This window comes from Macaca fascicularis, chromosome 16 (genome assembly GCF_037993035.2).
Source record: "Macaca fascicularis isolate 582-1 chromosome 16, T2T-MFA8v1.1".
Lineage (NCBI taxonomy): Eukaryota > Metazoa > Chordata > Mammalia > Primates > Cercopithecidae > Macaca > Macaca fascicularis.
In genome coordinates this window covers 49,342,273-49,358,088 of record NC_088390.1, presented here as the reverse complement: position 1 = coordinate 49,358,088, position 15,816 = coordinate 49,342,273, and the positions used below count along the sequence as shown (strand labels likewise).

The 15,816-nt window shown below is 43.5% G+C and overlaps 1 protein-coding gene and 1 long non-coding RNA gene across 40 annotated transcripts in view; one reads left to right on the top strand and one right to left on the bottom strand.

Annotated features, from left to right (window-relative positions):
• Positions 1-15,816, top strand: part of MSI2 (musashi RNA binding protein 2) — a 432,504-nt gene that overhangs the window by 104,878 nt on the left and 311,810 nt on the right. For 6 of the 39 annotated variants that reach the window (XM_074019240.1, XM_074019237.1, XM_074019230.1 and 3 more), the window contains one exon: positions 11,960-12,002. The exons of the other annotated variants lie outside the window; for them this stretch is intronic. The gene's annotated coding sequence lies outside the window, so the exon portion shown is untranslated. The remainder of the gene's footprint in view (positions 1-11,959; positions 12,003-15,816) is intronic. 39 annotated transcript variants of the gene reach the window in all.
• LOC135967845 (uncharacterized) lies at positions 3,587-10,967 on the bottom strand. The gene is made up of 3 exons (XR_010582139.2): positions 10,803-10,967; positions 9,853-9,909; positions 3,587-5,286 (listed from the first exon to the last, which is right to left on the bottom strand). It is a non-coding gene; the product is annotated as an uncharacterized lncRNA (long non-coding RNA).

The following is a 15,816-nucleotide window of genomic DNA, read 5'->3' as shown; positions in this document are numbered from 1 at the left end:
CCTTTTGAGGCCCTAGCAACGTATCATCTTTTGAGGGGTGTTCCTCATACTTTGAGATTGGTTTTATAGAGAGCAACTCTGTTCACCCACAAAAGTCTCTTGATGCCATTGTTGGTCAGAACCTGGGTGGGAGAATGGGAACTGTTCAGCAGAGCAGGTGAACAGGTGGTCCTGCCATCCCAGTGGCAGCTGCCTCTTCCTTTCTCCAGCCATTCCTGGAGGAATGACCCTGCATCTTATCCACATGCTCCGATTCCCTAAATCCCTTAGGCCCCACTGCCTGGGGTGGAGGAGTGGGGCACATCTCTGCTGAGAGCCAGCCCATCAAGCTGTCTGGGTCTCATGGTGGCGTATCTTTGTTCCAACTCAATGTGGGCATTTAAATCTTATTATTGAATTTGGCTACAAGGGAGATAGAATAGGGTGATTGATGCTTAAGAGCATGGGTCTTAAAGTCAGAAAGACAAAGGCTCCAAGTCCAGTTACCAATTTCTGTAAATCTCGGGGGCAGACTTACCTACCTGAGCCTCAGTTTCTTCATCCGTAAAATGGATGTCCCAGTACTGCCTCCCTGCCAAGGCTGTGTGAGTGAGTCCTCAATAAAAGCTGGTAGTGGCATTATTAGTGCTTGATGGCAAAGTTTGTGCCCAGTCATGGGGAGGGGAATTGCATCTGCCATCCAGTGGCTGAGGTCAAGTGATGACACCCCAAGCTGTAGGGTCCTGGCAGCTACAGCAGGCATTTCTGCTTCCCTTTGGGAAATCCCAATTGTTGAGGCCCTGGCTGAACCCCAGTTGAGCCCTTGGTGACCCCGCTACCATTTCCTTTATGGGGGTCAGCTTACTCTGCTTTCTTTTGCAATGAATATAGTTTTAAATTTCTTTATGAGTATTCTCCTATTTGCTGCCTTAGCCTGTCACCCACTATACTGAGCTCCCCACTCCTCGTGATGTCACTCAGCATCTTTATTTGTGACGTGGGGTACTCTGGGAAACTCTTCATAGGCAACTCAGGGAGCCTGGCCCTCCATGTCATCTCTTAGGAAATCCTCAGGTATCCCAGGGTTTGGCACCAGAGAAGTGCCGTAGACCCTGTCTTCCAGAAAGCTCTGTGCCTTCACGCGTGGTGAGGGAGTGGCTGCCCAGAGCAGGCGAGGAGGCACTGGGGGTTGCACCCATGTTTTGTTATGATGGGAGCTTCAGAAGTCAGATGTCTGCAGCCACTTGGAGCAAGCCTGGGTCTTCCTTAGACTGCAGTTTTAGGATTTAAGGAAGGAGCTGGGCTGCTGCCACATGCTCGTGTTTGTGTGTTTAATTTGTATATTGGTGGATTTTATACCCTGCCTCACTTCACAAAGGGCTTGAGGCCCAAGGGTATAATAGATGAAACTTTTCCTCTTGAACAGTTTTGCCTTTTCCTAACTTCTCCGAACCTCTGATCTCTAGGAGAGGCTACTCAGCCGTTGGTTTAGGGGCTCTCCCCTGCTGAGTAGGGTTTTGGCTTCGTTGGGGCTGTCCAAGGGCTCCAAGTTCTACTTTTAGCTGTACAGCTGACTTGTCTCTTGTCCCCAGATGCTCTCCTGGCCCGTGAGGACCACAGCATCTCAACTCGTTTAATCTGGTAGCACTGAGGTGGGCGCTGTTTCTGACTGTTCGTGTGAACCCATGAAGAGAAGATGTTAGAACTAGGCTTTATGCCCATGGAGTGATTCTGCTACAGTTTCTGAGTTCTATTAAATTTTAAAAATATCTTACTGCTTCCACAGAAGAGAAATTTTTAGAATATGGGAAGAGTGAATATAACATTTTGTTTAATATTAAAAGTTAATTTAAGACAGAACCAGAGGCCAAGACAAGTGTCTTCTCTTTTCTTCATTTGGTGATATAATTGACCCTTTGTACCTCTGTACAACTTAATATTCATTCAGCAGAGGCTAATTATGGGATGCGTAGGTGCCACACGGTTAAGGTGAAGATGCAGATTTCTATGTGAACTGCTTAATTCTAACGGTTATAACTTGTCCATAAAATTTGCTATGGATTGTAACAAGTGGAATATTAACTCAGAATATGGGGAGGTCAGGAGTATCTCCCATCTGCTTCCTTTCTGAAGGGATCCTAGCTGAACTGAAAGGGGTGTATGTTGTGCACAGTTAATACATAGTTGACCCTTGAACAACTCAAGGGTTAGGGCCCCCCTGCGCAGTTGAAAATCTGAGTATAACTTTTGACTACCCCAAAATGTAACTACTTAGCCTATCATCAGCTAGCGCCTACTGATAACATCAACAGTTGATTAACACATGCTTTATATATGTATTATGTACTGCATTTTTATGAAAAGTAAGCTAGAGAAAAGAAAATGTTATTAAGAAAATCATGACTGCACACAGTCGCTCATGCTTGTAAACCCAGTACTTTGGGAGGCCAAGGCGGGCAGATGGACTGAGCTCAGAAGTTCGAGACCAGCCTGGATAACATGGTAAAACCCTGTCTCTAAAAATAATAATAATAATTAAAAAATTAGCTGGGCATGGTGGCTCATGCCTGTAGTCCCAGCTACTCAGGAGACTGAGGTGGGAGGATGACTTGAACCCAGGATGCAGAGGTTACATTGAGTCAAGATCATGCCACTGCACTCTAGCCTGGGTGACAGAGCAAGACCCTATCTCAAAAAAAAAGAGGAAAATGATAAAGAAGAGAAAATATATTTACTATTCTTTAAGTGGAAGTGGATCATCATAAAGGACTTTGAACTTGTTTTCTTCACATTGAGTAGGCTGATGAGGAAGAAGAGGGATGGTTTTGATGTCTCAGGCGTGCAGAGGTGGAAGAAAATCCACATATAAGTGGACCCACATTGTTTACACTTGTGTTGTTCAAGGATCGACTGTACTTTCCGAACCCAAAATTGGAGCACATGCCCTAACATAAGAGCCCTGTCCTGGATCATTTTATATTTGTGTATGGTTAGGCTTACAAAGATAGAACAATGGAATTCCATTTTCTTACACATTTCTACAAATTATCTTGGTCAAAATCTAGAAAATATATAAAACTGAGATCTCCTGGAAAAGCCAGAATTTATCTCTGGGATTGGGATAATTGGCTATTAGGAAGAGGTCTACCTTGTTGGCCTGTGATCTTGACGTTTCCTTCTGGAACTGAGAAGTGTGTGAATGGCTCGTGGAACTGCATGGAACCCAGTAAACAAAACGAGGTTGGCTTTCAATGGCCAGAGAATGAATGTGGAACACCAAATTGCAGTTTGTAGAAACAGAGCTGGGCTCAGACATTTAAATTAAGCGTATATTTCTATTTGCACTTCCATTTTGTTCAGTAATAGTGTTGGATATGGGAAATCTTGTCTTTGCTTATATTTGAGGGAACTGCAGTCTTCTTTCCCTAAACGGAGGGTCCTGTGGCTGTCCTGCAATGGAAGCTCACCAGCTGATCAGAAAAGGGAGAGATGGTGAAGTAACTTGTCTCTGGTTACCCTCCCATTGTGGAAATTAATTATCTGACCCAATTCTGTTTGCCCAGTGAGTTTATGGCTTGCTAAGTGGCTGTTGTAATGATCCATTGACTGTTGCAACAGCATTTTCTAACAATTTTATTTTATAGTTCTGAAGTTTTAGTCCATAAATCTTTTGAACTTGAGGCTTTGAGTTGGAAGAGCCATGTGGTTCTGGGGGGAAAAAAGTGCCAGATTTATTCTTTATGTCTGTGAGCTGTGCCATCCCCCCATTCTTTTCTTTCTTTATATGCCACCCCTCTGATATTTTCTACTTGAAAAAAAAATCCATACTAAAGTGCTTGTCTTCATATAATGCCACTCATAGAATATTTGTATGAAAAAAGAGTCAGGAGATGTGATGTTCAACCCAAGTGCATGAATTATGATGGTAAAGTTTCCATTTAAAAATGAAGGCTCTTGGAACCCTTATGTGTTGCTGATGGGAATGTGAAATGGTGTAGCCACTGTGCAAAGCACTGTGGCAGTTCCTTAAAAAATTAAACATAGACTGACTGTACGGTCAGCAGTTCTACTTCTGGTTATATATGTGAGAGATTTGAAGGCAGGGACTTGAACAGACATGTGTATACCCACATACATTGCAGCATTACTCACAACAGCCAAAAGGTGGAAACAACCCAAATGTCCATTGACACATGAATGGATAAACAAAATGCGATAGACATATAATTAAATAGTATCAGCCTTAAAAAGGCAGGCAGTTCTGATAGATGCTACAGCGTGATGGACCTTGAAGACGTGCTAAGTGAAATCAGCCTGTTACAAAAGGAGATTATGGGTCCTCCTATATGAGGTTCCTAGAGCAGTCACATCCATACAGCTCCCCACCCCTCATGACATCACTCAGCACCTTTATTTATTAGTGAGGTCACGAGGGGGTGGGGAGCTCTATGACAAAAAATAAAGAGCTCTGTGAGTGGCGATTTTATGTTATGGCTATTTTACCACTGTAAAAACATGATGGGCTGGGCATGGTGGCTCATGTCTGTAATCCCAGCCCTTTGGGAGGCTGAGGTGGGCAGATCACTTGAGGTCAGGAGTCAGCGTGGCCAACATGGAGAAACCTTGTCTCTACTAAAAAGTACAGGAATTAGCTGGGTGTGGTGGCGCACACCTGTGATCCCAGCTGCTCAGGAGGCTGAGGATGAAAATTGCTTGAGCCTGGGAGACAGAGGTTGTAGTGAGCCTAATTGGCACCACTGCACTCCAGCCCGGGCGGCAGAGTGAGATTCTGTCTCAAACAACAGCAGCAGCAACATCAACAAAAAACACAATAAATGAAGGCTGATGGGAAGTCTTATGTGGGTGGGGTTAATGTCTCTCATAAGCCAGACAGGTGAGAACTGCCCTCTAGATGTCCTTCGAAAATATAGTACTGCCCAGGCTGGTCTGTCAATATTAGCCAGCTAATGTGGTCCTCAGGTCCCAGGCCACTTCCCGGTGATGGGGCTCCATCCCCGTGCTGACCCGCGTTTTCCTTCTAGGTGGGGATTTCAGGCCTAGAAGCAGCTTCCACCTGAAACCTGTGTTCTTGGTTGCTTTATGTGATAATTGTTGTGTTCTATTTTAAGCCACTCCTCTGCGTTTGGTAACCGTCTGGGATTCTGTTTTGTTAGCCCTCTCTGGGAGACACAATACAAGAACAGAAAGACCTCATGTAGATGGCGAGGGCTGGAAGGCTCGGCTGGCTGGGTTTGGAGACACGGTCCCTCCTGTGCAGCAGAAGTTTTCATTCCCTGTGGGTGAAGGCTGAGAAAAGACAAGGCTTCGAATAAAATAAAATACATATTTTTCCCCCTGCTCTGGAAATGTGCTTGGCTCCAACACAGCAGGTGGCCGAGGAACTCAATCTGTGGAAGGCATCAGTGCTTTCAGTGCAATCAAAGTTAAGTGCAGAAATTTAATTAAACGGCATCAAGGATGGCAGAAACTTTGTAAAGCTGCAATGCATTGTCAAATTCAACAATTATTTCAAGGAACACAATCCACAGATGGTGTCTAATTGATAAATTAAGGCTCTGCTTCTCTAATGGGCTTGTGTTTAAGCCCGTTTCCCACCCGTACAATAACCGTCACCTCCAGGACGCCCCCTTTCCCCTCTCCAGCTCGGGCATCGCTGCAAGAAGAAAGCAACGCAACTCCCCTAGATTACATTCTGGAAGCCTAGGGTTGGGCCCTGAATGTTTGGTGGAAAAGACCTCCGGCTCCTTTTCCTGTGATCCCAAGCTCCCTTTTGGGATTGAGTCTTGTCCTAAAAACAGAAACAATAGGATTTATTTGGGCCTGTGTGTCCTTTTCTGCTCTGCTAACCCGGATGTGTTGCTCAGAGATGGCTGGGTTATTTATTTATTCGTTTTTTTTTTTTTTTTTTTGGTCTTTTTCCTTTTTAGCATTGCTGGCTTTCTTCCTCCATGGCACAGGAATTTTGCCCAAAACAAAAGTCTCAATTTATTTATTCTTTAAAAAAATAAAAACCACACTGAACAAAAACCTCTGTTTTTCAGACCTTGCTTCCTGTCTGTTAGTAGTAGATACCCAGCTAACTTACTTTTATTTCGTAAGAAAATATTTGCTATCTCCAAACATCCAGTCATGTGCAGAGATGTATCCTGTGTTGAGATTTCATTTGAAAGAAAACCTGAAGATCTTGAGTGTTTACCAGAACTTCATTTTGCAGATGACAAAACTGAGGCACAGTGGTTTTTTATATGCCTTGCTTTGGGACTAGTTCTGTGAAACATTGATGTTTCTAAAGCCGGAGGAGAGGCCGTTGAGCACATCTGGGCTACCTACTTTAAATGGTTATTTCATTCATTCGTTTGTTCCACCAACGAGTATACATTAGGCATCTTAGCTTTTCTAAATGCTAAGGGGAAGTTCAGTGGTGAAGGAAGACGCTATTCCTGCCTGCGTGGAGCTCACAGGAAAGTGTGGGGAACAGATACTGCACTGATCCTATGAGTAGCTGTATCAGTACAGCTTGGGATGCGTGTTCTGGAGACAGGGTAGAGGGTGACCTGGAAGTGTCTACTGGGAGACATTAGGAGGGTTTCTCTGAGAAATGACTTAGCATCAGGAGGGATGGGAGGAGCCTTCTTGGTAGAGGGGATAGTGAGCTTACGGCTCAGTGTACCAGAAGACCCAATAGAAGGCCGTGTGGAGGAGGAGATAGTGTGAGAAAGGCTGGCAATGAGCAAACAGAGGATGTTGTCCTGGGAGATGAGCTTCCACGTGTTGTGCACTTACTGGACAGTATTCCTGGTGCTGGGTTCAGAGCCTTATACAGCCCATCTTGTCTAACCCTTAATTTTATTCCTAGATGTATCTCCGTATCTTCTACAGATTGTGGCACACAGTAGAGTCTCAGTAAATGAATCTTCCCAATGTTGACTATTTTTTTTGAGACAGAGTCTCACTCTGTCACCCAGGCTGGATGCAGTGGGTGTGATATCGACTCACTGCAACCTCTGCCTCCCTGGGATCAAGGGATCCTCCCACCTCAACCTCCCAAATAGCTGGGACCACTGGTGTGTACCAAGCCAGGCTATTTTCTTGTATTTTTAGTAGAGACAGGGTCTTGCCATGTTGCCCAGGCTAGTCTTGAGCTCCTGAGCTCAAGCAGTCCCACCCGTTTAGGCCTCCCAAAGTGCTGGGATTGCAAGCATGAGCCACCATGCCCAGCATTCGCTATTATTATCCCAACTTTTCAGTTGGGGAAGTTGAGGTGGACTGAAGGTAAATCTGCTGGCCCCAGGTCGGAGACCACTGGTTGGGTGGGTTTCTGTGCTGGCGAGTATCTGTCTCCCCCAGCCTGGGCCCTTCTCACGCCTCTTCCCTCCCCTGAAGGGATCACATGTTTGAATGACTTGGAGACTTGGAGTCACATTCTGTAATTCATAACTCTGACCTCATGCTGCTCTTAAATTTCCACCCCGTGAAGGAAAGAAGAAATGAGAGACAACCCCTAACTTTTTATTTTTACACATATAGTAGTTAGAGGTGGAGAGGGCCAACTTTACAACAGAACCTTTGCAAAAGCAGCAGCCAGGGCGCAGGACCTCACTGGGCACCCTTGGCCTTGTCTTTGCTGCCTACGGGTTGTCCTGGAACAGGAAAGCAAAGGGGAGGAGCAAGGAGGTGGGGACAGCCAAGGGACAGATCATATTTACTTATTTGTTTGTTTATTTCTAACGAGTAACTGTGGGGAATGCCGCCGCAGAACCCTTTCTAATTGCCTTTTATTTAATTAATTTATTTATTTTTGCGATAGCGTGGGTGGCTTTTGAAATTGCACGTAATTTACGGAGGCGAGGATCCTGTGCCTGGGATACCAGATGATGTGGCTGAATGGCTGTTGGCTGTTTATTTGCTAGTCTGTCGTTACCAACACAGTATTCTTGAGTTCAGAGGCACAACAGTGTTTGATCCCCCTCCTCTCTCCTATCTAAATATATCCAACTAGTCAATCAGACTTGGCAGCCGTCAGGGCTGTGGCTGTCAGATTGAGTTTGCCTTGGCTCCTCTGAACTATTGGCTTGTTTTTCAAGCTCGAAAGTGTATTCAAATAGTGATATCTAAATTAGACTTGCAAACACACACCCAGGTAGGGGCCCTGAAGGGGAAGAATGAGGCAGCATTTTGGTCTGAAAATGACATTTCCTTCTCCTCCACTATCTGTTGGAGAGCACAGATGAAGCTATGCTGAGGGGAATGGCTTCACGCTTGGTGAACAAGATGCGTGGGTGTGTTTTTCTGAATTGTGATTAAATTTTTTTTTTCTTCAAATTTTAAGTTGTATCAGGAGATACAAGTGGAATATTAACTCAGTGGATGGGGGAGGTCTGGAGTGTCTCCCATCGCTTCCCTTCTGAAGGGATCTCAGCTGAACTGAATGAGGTATATGTTGTGAGCAGTTAATATACAGTTGGTCCTTGTGATATTGTTGTCTTGGCTGAGGACTCAGGAAGAGTCTTGGGCCTTGGAGAGGCCTTTGCTTCCATGGCCTGCCCCATTGGGCCGGAACAGTCCCTTTCCTCAAAGCTGCCTCAGGCTTTTCCTGTAGCTTAGGAACAGCAGACCGAGCCCGAGCTCCTGGGCCCCTCCCTGGAGGCTTGTTAAGGGGGATGTGGAAAGAAAATTAGAGCATCTTAAATCCCTACCTGCAAGGTACGCTTAATGCTCCAGGGAGAAGCATTTTATAAATAAATGTCATGAGTGCTCATCCCCCGAGTTGAAGCTTATCTGCAGGGATGCTTCACTCCAGCAGAGAGGGTTGGAGCTGCCATTGTGTAGACCCGTGTGTAGTGGTACCATGCCTCCACCAGGTCATCCCTCTTACGGCTGTGAAAGAGGCCTGGGTAGGAGACGGGGGGGGCCGCAAGTTCTCCTCCAGTGATGGGGAGCCACAGGTGGTTTTGTAGGGTGTCTGGGTCTTAGGTGGTTATCAAAAGCAGTTCACAGACATATGTAAGATAAAGACCCTGCCTCAAGCAGCTAAATGAATGAACTAGAACAGTGGTACCCAAATTGGGGTTTGGGACCCCTGGGCATTCCTGATAACCTTTCAAAGAGTCTGTGATGAAGTTTCTTGAATAATAATTTTAAGACTTTGTGTTTTTCATTCTCATCCTTTTATGAATATACAGTGGAATTTTTCATAGGCTACATGACCTCTGTTAACATCACAGTTCTGATGGCTAATGGAATATGTGTATTTCTGTGTTTAAAAATGTCTCAATTTTGGCCAGGCGCAGTGGCTCATGCCTGTAATCCCAGCACTTTGGGAGGCTGAGGTGGGCGGATTGCTTGAGGTCAGGAGTTTGAGAGCAGCCTGGCCAAAATGGCAAAACCCCGTCTCTACTAAAAATACAAAAATTAGCTGGTCATGGTGGTGGGCACCTGTAATCCCAGCTACTCGAGAGACTGAGGGAGGAGAACCTTTGAACCCAGGAGGCAGAGGTTGTAGTGAGCAGAGATCTCACCACTATACTCCAGCCTGGGCGACACAGCGAGACTGTGACTCCAAAAAGAAAAAAACACACCAAAGCCTCAATCTTAATTTCTAATATGTTGACAGATATAACACACATAAATCTCTTTGGTGGTCCTCACTTTTTAAGAGGGTAGAGGTGTCATGACACCAAAAATTTTCAGAACTGCAGAATTAGAATATAGGCAGATGAGTGGCAAGTTGAAGTTATATGCTAGGTACTAAGTTAGGCAGAGCGCTAGGGGTAGATAACAGGTGCTTGTGAGTGTTGTGAGTGAGCTGGAGAGATTGTCAGGGAAGGCTTTCAAGACAAGTGGCTTTCTTACCTGGGTTTTGAAGGATGAATAGAAGTTTGCCAGAGAGACAAGGAAGGAAAAAGTTTTCTAGAAGGAAGGAAGAACATGCATAAAATATCAGTGTGTCAGCTTTTCCTCCCCTGTCTGTGGGCGGCGGGGGCAGAAATAGGGTCATCCTGGCCGCACCATGGAATTTTTTTCTACCGGGAATTTCCAAAATAGGCTGCGTCTCAGAGTCATTTGGTGAGGTTTATGGAAATACTGGTGAAGCTAGTTCCCAGTGTGCTTTGCTCCACTGATGGTTGGTAGCACTGTTTACCTCTGGTGGTGGGAATGACAGGGTGCTCTTTGTACCATTTTTGGTTCTTTTGTTGAGAGTGACATCACAGTTGTCCTGCAGCAAGCCAGGGTGATGCCACCCTGTCAGCTATGTCAGAACGGCAGCAGGTGTCACTGGACACATGCCATTCCTTCTTTACACCATCAATCAACCTACAGTGGGGAAAGGGGCGAGAACACAGCATAACGAGAGGGGCAGCCAGTTGTAGTTCGGGGGACCTTGGATTCTAAACAACATGACATTGGGAAAGGTCTTGAGTCTCTGAGCCCATTTGTCCTCCTAGGAATAAAGCAGGTTGGGCAGACCTTATTTAATAGGAATGCCTAAATCTGCCAGGGAAAGGGACCCTCCTGTTGATGAATAATTCATTCTGGTTTTGTTCCTAGAAAGTGTTCTGTGGGGCACACACTTTCTCAGCTGCTCTTGGTTTTGCAAAGGAAGATACTGACATGTTCAGATTAAGAATTCATAAAGCTTCTGAACCACTAAGGAAGGGAAAAGAGGGGCCCAGGGCCCACATGTGTGCCAGGTGCTGATCTGAGGGTTTTTGTGAGTCATCTCATTGAATGGTCACGCTGTTCCTGAGTAAAAGCTGTCATCCCATTTTACAGATGAAGAAACAGAGGCACAGAGAGGTTACCTTAATTTGCCCAAGGTCACACAGAATCCTGGTGTTCAGGCCTCATGCCTTCTGTTCTTAACTCCATATCCTGTGTCCCTGGGAAAGGAAGGGGGCCATAGTTTGGAGTGGTTTCCAGGAGCAAAGAGCCAGAGTAACCTCCGCTCTTCATTTCTTAGCAAGAATAGAAGACAGAATAAAGGGCACAGGAATAAAGGATTGTTAACCAGACTGGCAAATCAATAGACTAATTAAAAATCAAACACCTTAAAACACTGTCAGCTGGGTTAATTGTAAACCAACATTGAAACATTAAAACTTGCCTAGCCCATGAGTTTGAATGATTAACTGAGTGAGTTAATTTCAAGCCATTGGTTTGGGTAGCCGTGAAAGCTGAGGTTAGTGAAGGGGAATCTGTGTGTTCTTTCCTGCCCAGGCCTGCCTTGGTGCCTAAGGTCTTGTGATTGTTGCTGCTGTTGCGTTTTTAATCAAAGTATCTTAAACATTTAGGCAGAACCTCACAAATGCAGCTAGATTGCGGAAAAGGACAGTGTGAATCAGCAAAGAGTAGAATTACATGTATCTTTCCAAATAGAAGAAATGCCATTCTGTTTTGCAATATCACAGAGTCCCGGTAGCAAGAAAGGGTCCTTTGGAAAGGCCTTTTGCCTTCCAGTGTTTGACCCGAGGCTGCTGTCCCATCTGCGGCCTCTGTTACTCTCTCATGTTCTTTTCTGCCCGGAGACCAGGTCCGGGGGTGTTATCAGGAGTTAGTCCTAAGACTGGAATGAGAATCCTAGGATATTCAGTGATGGCCAGTTGACCACAAGATGTTTCTGTGAGGTTTTACGTTGAGATCCTGCTACATCTGCTTTGATGACTAGATAACATTCCTCAGCACCAGGTGATGGATTTAACCTCTGTGAGCTGTGTTTCTAACCTGACTGGGCCTAGGGATCATGCTGGAAAAGTTACAGACCCTTTACCCAGAGAGTTGCACTACAACACAGCCACACGCAGCTTTGTACTGAGTGTCAGGATGCACAGATCCCTGGTGCTCAGACATGAATGGCCTCATTAGAATGAAGAAACCCTGTGTTGAAGTCACCAAACAGCTGGACTTTAAATGATAATGTTAATATTTCACTGTGACTTATATAGCATTTTATTTTTTCCAGAGTTCCTTACAAGACAATCTGATTTGATCCGCAGGAGAATCCTGTAAGGTCAATTATATAGTCGCTATTTTATATATGACGCATGCAGTAGGCTCAGTATCTTTCCTGAGTGTTGCTGTTTTCTTGTTAATTTGCTAAATGGGCTTTTAAAAAGGAGATAAATGTAAATTTCAGCCCCGTAAAATAGACACATCTCAGATGCTCGTGACTCAAATTAATTAATTAAAAAACAGCATAAAACACCACTCCAGCCACAAAACATGGCACGGATGTAATATTTATTCCATTCAGCCAGTTGATGGGGTAAAATTACAAGATTGGTCTGTGATAAAAGCGTTTTTAACTCCAACTTGGACATTTACAGAAAGGAGAGACTTGGGCAGTTTGTTTATTTAGAACATTGATTACTGCTTCTGCCATGCTCCTCCAATCACAAACACTTGGGAAAATTTTGGAAAACTGCAAGAACTAAGTAAAAATCCCCTCAACCCCACTATTTACCATTCAGAGATAACTGCTATGAACATTTCGGTACATTTTTTTCTATCCTTTTTCATGGCAAAAAAAAAAAAAGGCAAAAAATTATATAGAGACACAGGTACACACACAAATCATTGGCTAACCTGCCTTTATAAATTTATCATATTTTCCTCATTCACTGTTTTTATGGCGTGGTTTTTATTGTCTATGTGGTGTTGTGACTTATGATTATACTGTATTTGACCAAAGCCTGTTATTGAATAGTTAGCTAGTTAATGATTTATTATTATTATTTTAAGTAACATTGTGGAATATCCTTGTACATAACCCCTTAGCAACACCTCTGATCACTTCCTTAGTATGCATACCTAGAAGTGGAATTTTGGGGTTAAAGGCTATGGATATTTTGAAGGAGATTTTACATATAAATATATATTTAAAAATATATAAAAGAGTATATATATATGAGATATAATCTCCTTTACAATATCAAAAAAATTATAATATGTATACTTATATATAATCTCTTAAAAATTTTTTTTTATCTTACATTGGCACCCCCCCATAAGGAGAATGGTACTATTTTCTAACCTCACCAAAAGTTCGAGAGATTAACTTAATTTTTTAAAAATTACTGTTTTTGTAAAAATGATGTGTTTATGGTAAATATTTTTATTTGTGCTGAAGGGGAAGGCTTAATTATGAAAAGATTGGGGTTTCTTGGATCAACTTGGACTAAATTTCTTATTTTAAATAGCCCTCTTCAGTGTAGTTTGGCAAAGCTCTCTCTTTCGGGTTTATTTGTTTACTTACCTACTTATCTTCAACACACTGACCTACCCACCTGTGTATCTTATTTGGTTAACATTTATCCAAGTTTGAAGATGGAAATAGTTTTCCTCTGAATCAGAACTTTCAGTGTAACTGTTCCAAGAAACCACCACCACAGATGTGGGAAGAGGGGAGAGAATGAGGAAGATTCCTGCTGTCTTTTTACTGCTTGGGTTTACAAATGTGGCAAATTTGGAAAATGTCAAAAAGTAGGAAAAATAAAATGAAACCTGAGATCCCACCACACAGAAATATTCATGGTTAACATACTGATATATTTTCTTTTTTTGGAGGAAAAAAGTTACAGATGAACAGAAATTTGAAAATAAGCTGTGCCTATTTTCTGTTTCTTTTATTATACAATATTACCAATGAATACCTTCTGCTGTAAAAAATATAAATGATACAGAAACCAACAGTAGTGTTCCCCTTTCTAGAAGAAACTGTAAAAGGGTGTACTGTTCATTGCCCCTATTCACACACTCCTACCACTGCGAACCTGTTTCTTCAAAGGAGACGTCCAGCTCCAGTTGAAAACGAACTTTTCTCACCTGGCAATCTGGTGTTTCTGAATGTGATTTGAAATCCACCACCCCAGTGAGAATGAGGACAGGTTTTTTTTTTTTTTCCCCCTACTGAGAGGCATCAATTGTATTGATTAATTGATTGTAAAAATAAATTCAGAATTCTGAAAGTAAAGGGCATCTGGATTTAAAATTACCAAATATGGCCGGGTGCAGTGGCTCACGCCTGTAATCCCAGCACTTTGCGAAACCAAGGTGAGCGGATCACCTTAGGTCAGGAGTTAAGAGCAGCCTGGCCAACATAGTGGTAGAGACATATCTATCTCTACCAAAAAATACAAAAATTAGCTGGGCATGGTGGTGTGTGTCTGTAGTCCCAGTCACTTGGGAGGCTGACGCACGCTTGAACCCAGGAGATGGAGGTTGCAGTGAGCTGAGATTGTGTCACTGCCTCCAGCCTGGGTGACATGAAACTCTGTCTAAAAAAAAAAAAAAAATCACCAAATATTAGGTGTGTTAAAATCCTGGGAGATAAAATTTCACCCTCTCGTTTTACAGATAAGAAAACTGAGGCCCAACAAACATTAGTAATTGCCTCACCCCAGGTCAATCAGCCAGTTAGGAAGAAAATATTTCAGGTTCTAGTTTGTGCCCTTTTTTGTTTTTAAATGAAGATATTGATCTATTTTTAAAAACAAGAACAAAGGCCATGTGTTAGTCTAGTTTCAGTTGCGGAGAGCTGAATCCACTCCCATCTGGTTTAAGCAGAAAGGAATTTGTTTTGAGGGCATTAAAATGCTTCCAGAAATCATCAGGAGATATACAGAAAGCTCTAGGTTGTGCTTTTGGGAACAGCCCTCAGAGCCATGCAGCAGATCTGGGTCTTCCAATAGCTGCTGTCTCTTCTGTCATCTGGAAGTCCCCACCAAATTGGGAGGATGAAGCTACAGCTGCCAGGTTCAGAACCACGGCCACCCTGTCCCCATCTGAAGGCCTCCATGGCTGCCACTGTCCTGCTGTGATCTCTAGCAAAATAGGTTCTCCATGACTAGTCAGTAGAGACACAGGATATTGCTGCAGAATAACTAAACACCACCCTGGCCATGTTGCCAGGGGACATAGTTAAAGTGCAGAATATACTACTTTTCCCTTCATACCTAGCTGCAAGGGAACCTAGAATATTAATCCTTAATTTTCCAGATCCTGCATAACAGAAAGGTTTATGGGGAAGAGGTTGGACTGGATGATGGGGACCAATTTACCATGTCTACTCAGTAAACAGATCAAATGATAAGAAATAGACTTGAGTTCTGTGTTATGGCCATGTAAGGTAGACTGGCAGAGAAGCACAAACAAAAACAAAAAAGCAGCCAGACAACTAGAGAATTGTCCAGAATTTAAGACAGACAAAGGCAGAAGCTATATGCAGAAACATAGTGTCAACAGGGTGGCAGCACTACATTGTGTTTTTTTAGGATATATCATTTGAAGTCATGTTGCATTTTTGCAACCCTAGGCATAAGTGGTATGTGGTAGTTTATACTTAATGTGACTGAAATTCAATTCAAATCCAGTTCCAACTTGAGTATTGAAGTTTCCCTATCTAGCCCTTGAACTTGTATCCTGAAATTTGTCCCTAAAACTTTAACTTCTTCAATATTTTTTTTCCTGTCCTTTTCCTGGTTTTATTTACCTCACACTATTGAGGAACCTACAATTTCCCTCAAAATCCAAAATTTAAAAAGATGCTTGGCAGGAACAGTGGCTGACACCTGTAATCCCAGCACTTTGGGAGGCTGAAGCAGGTGGATCACCTGAGGTCAGGAGTTCGAGACCAGCCTGGCCAACATACCGAAATTCTGTCTCTACTAATGATACAAAAAATTAGCCGGGCATGGGGGTGAGCACCTGTAATCCCAGCTATTTGGGAGGCTGAGGCAGGTGAATCGCTTGAACCCAGGAGGCGGAGGTTGCAGTAAGCTGAGAGTATGCCACTGCACTCCAGCCTGGGCGGCACAGTGA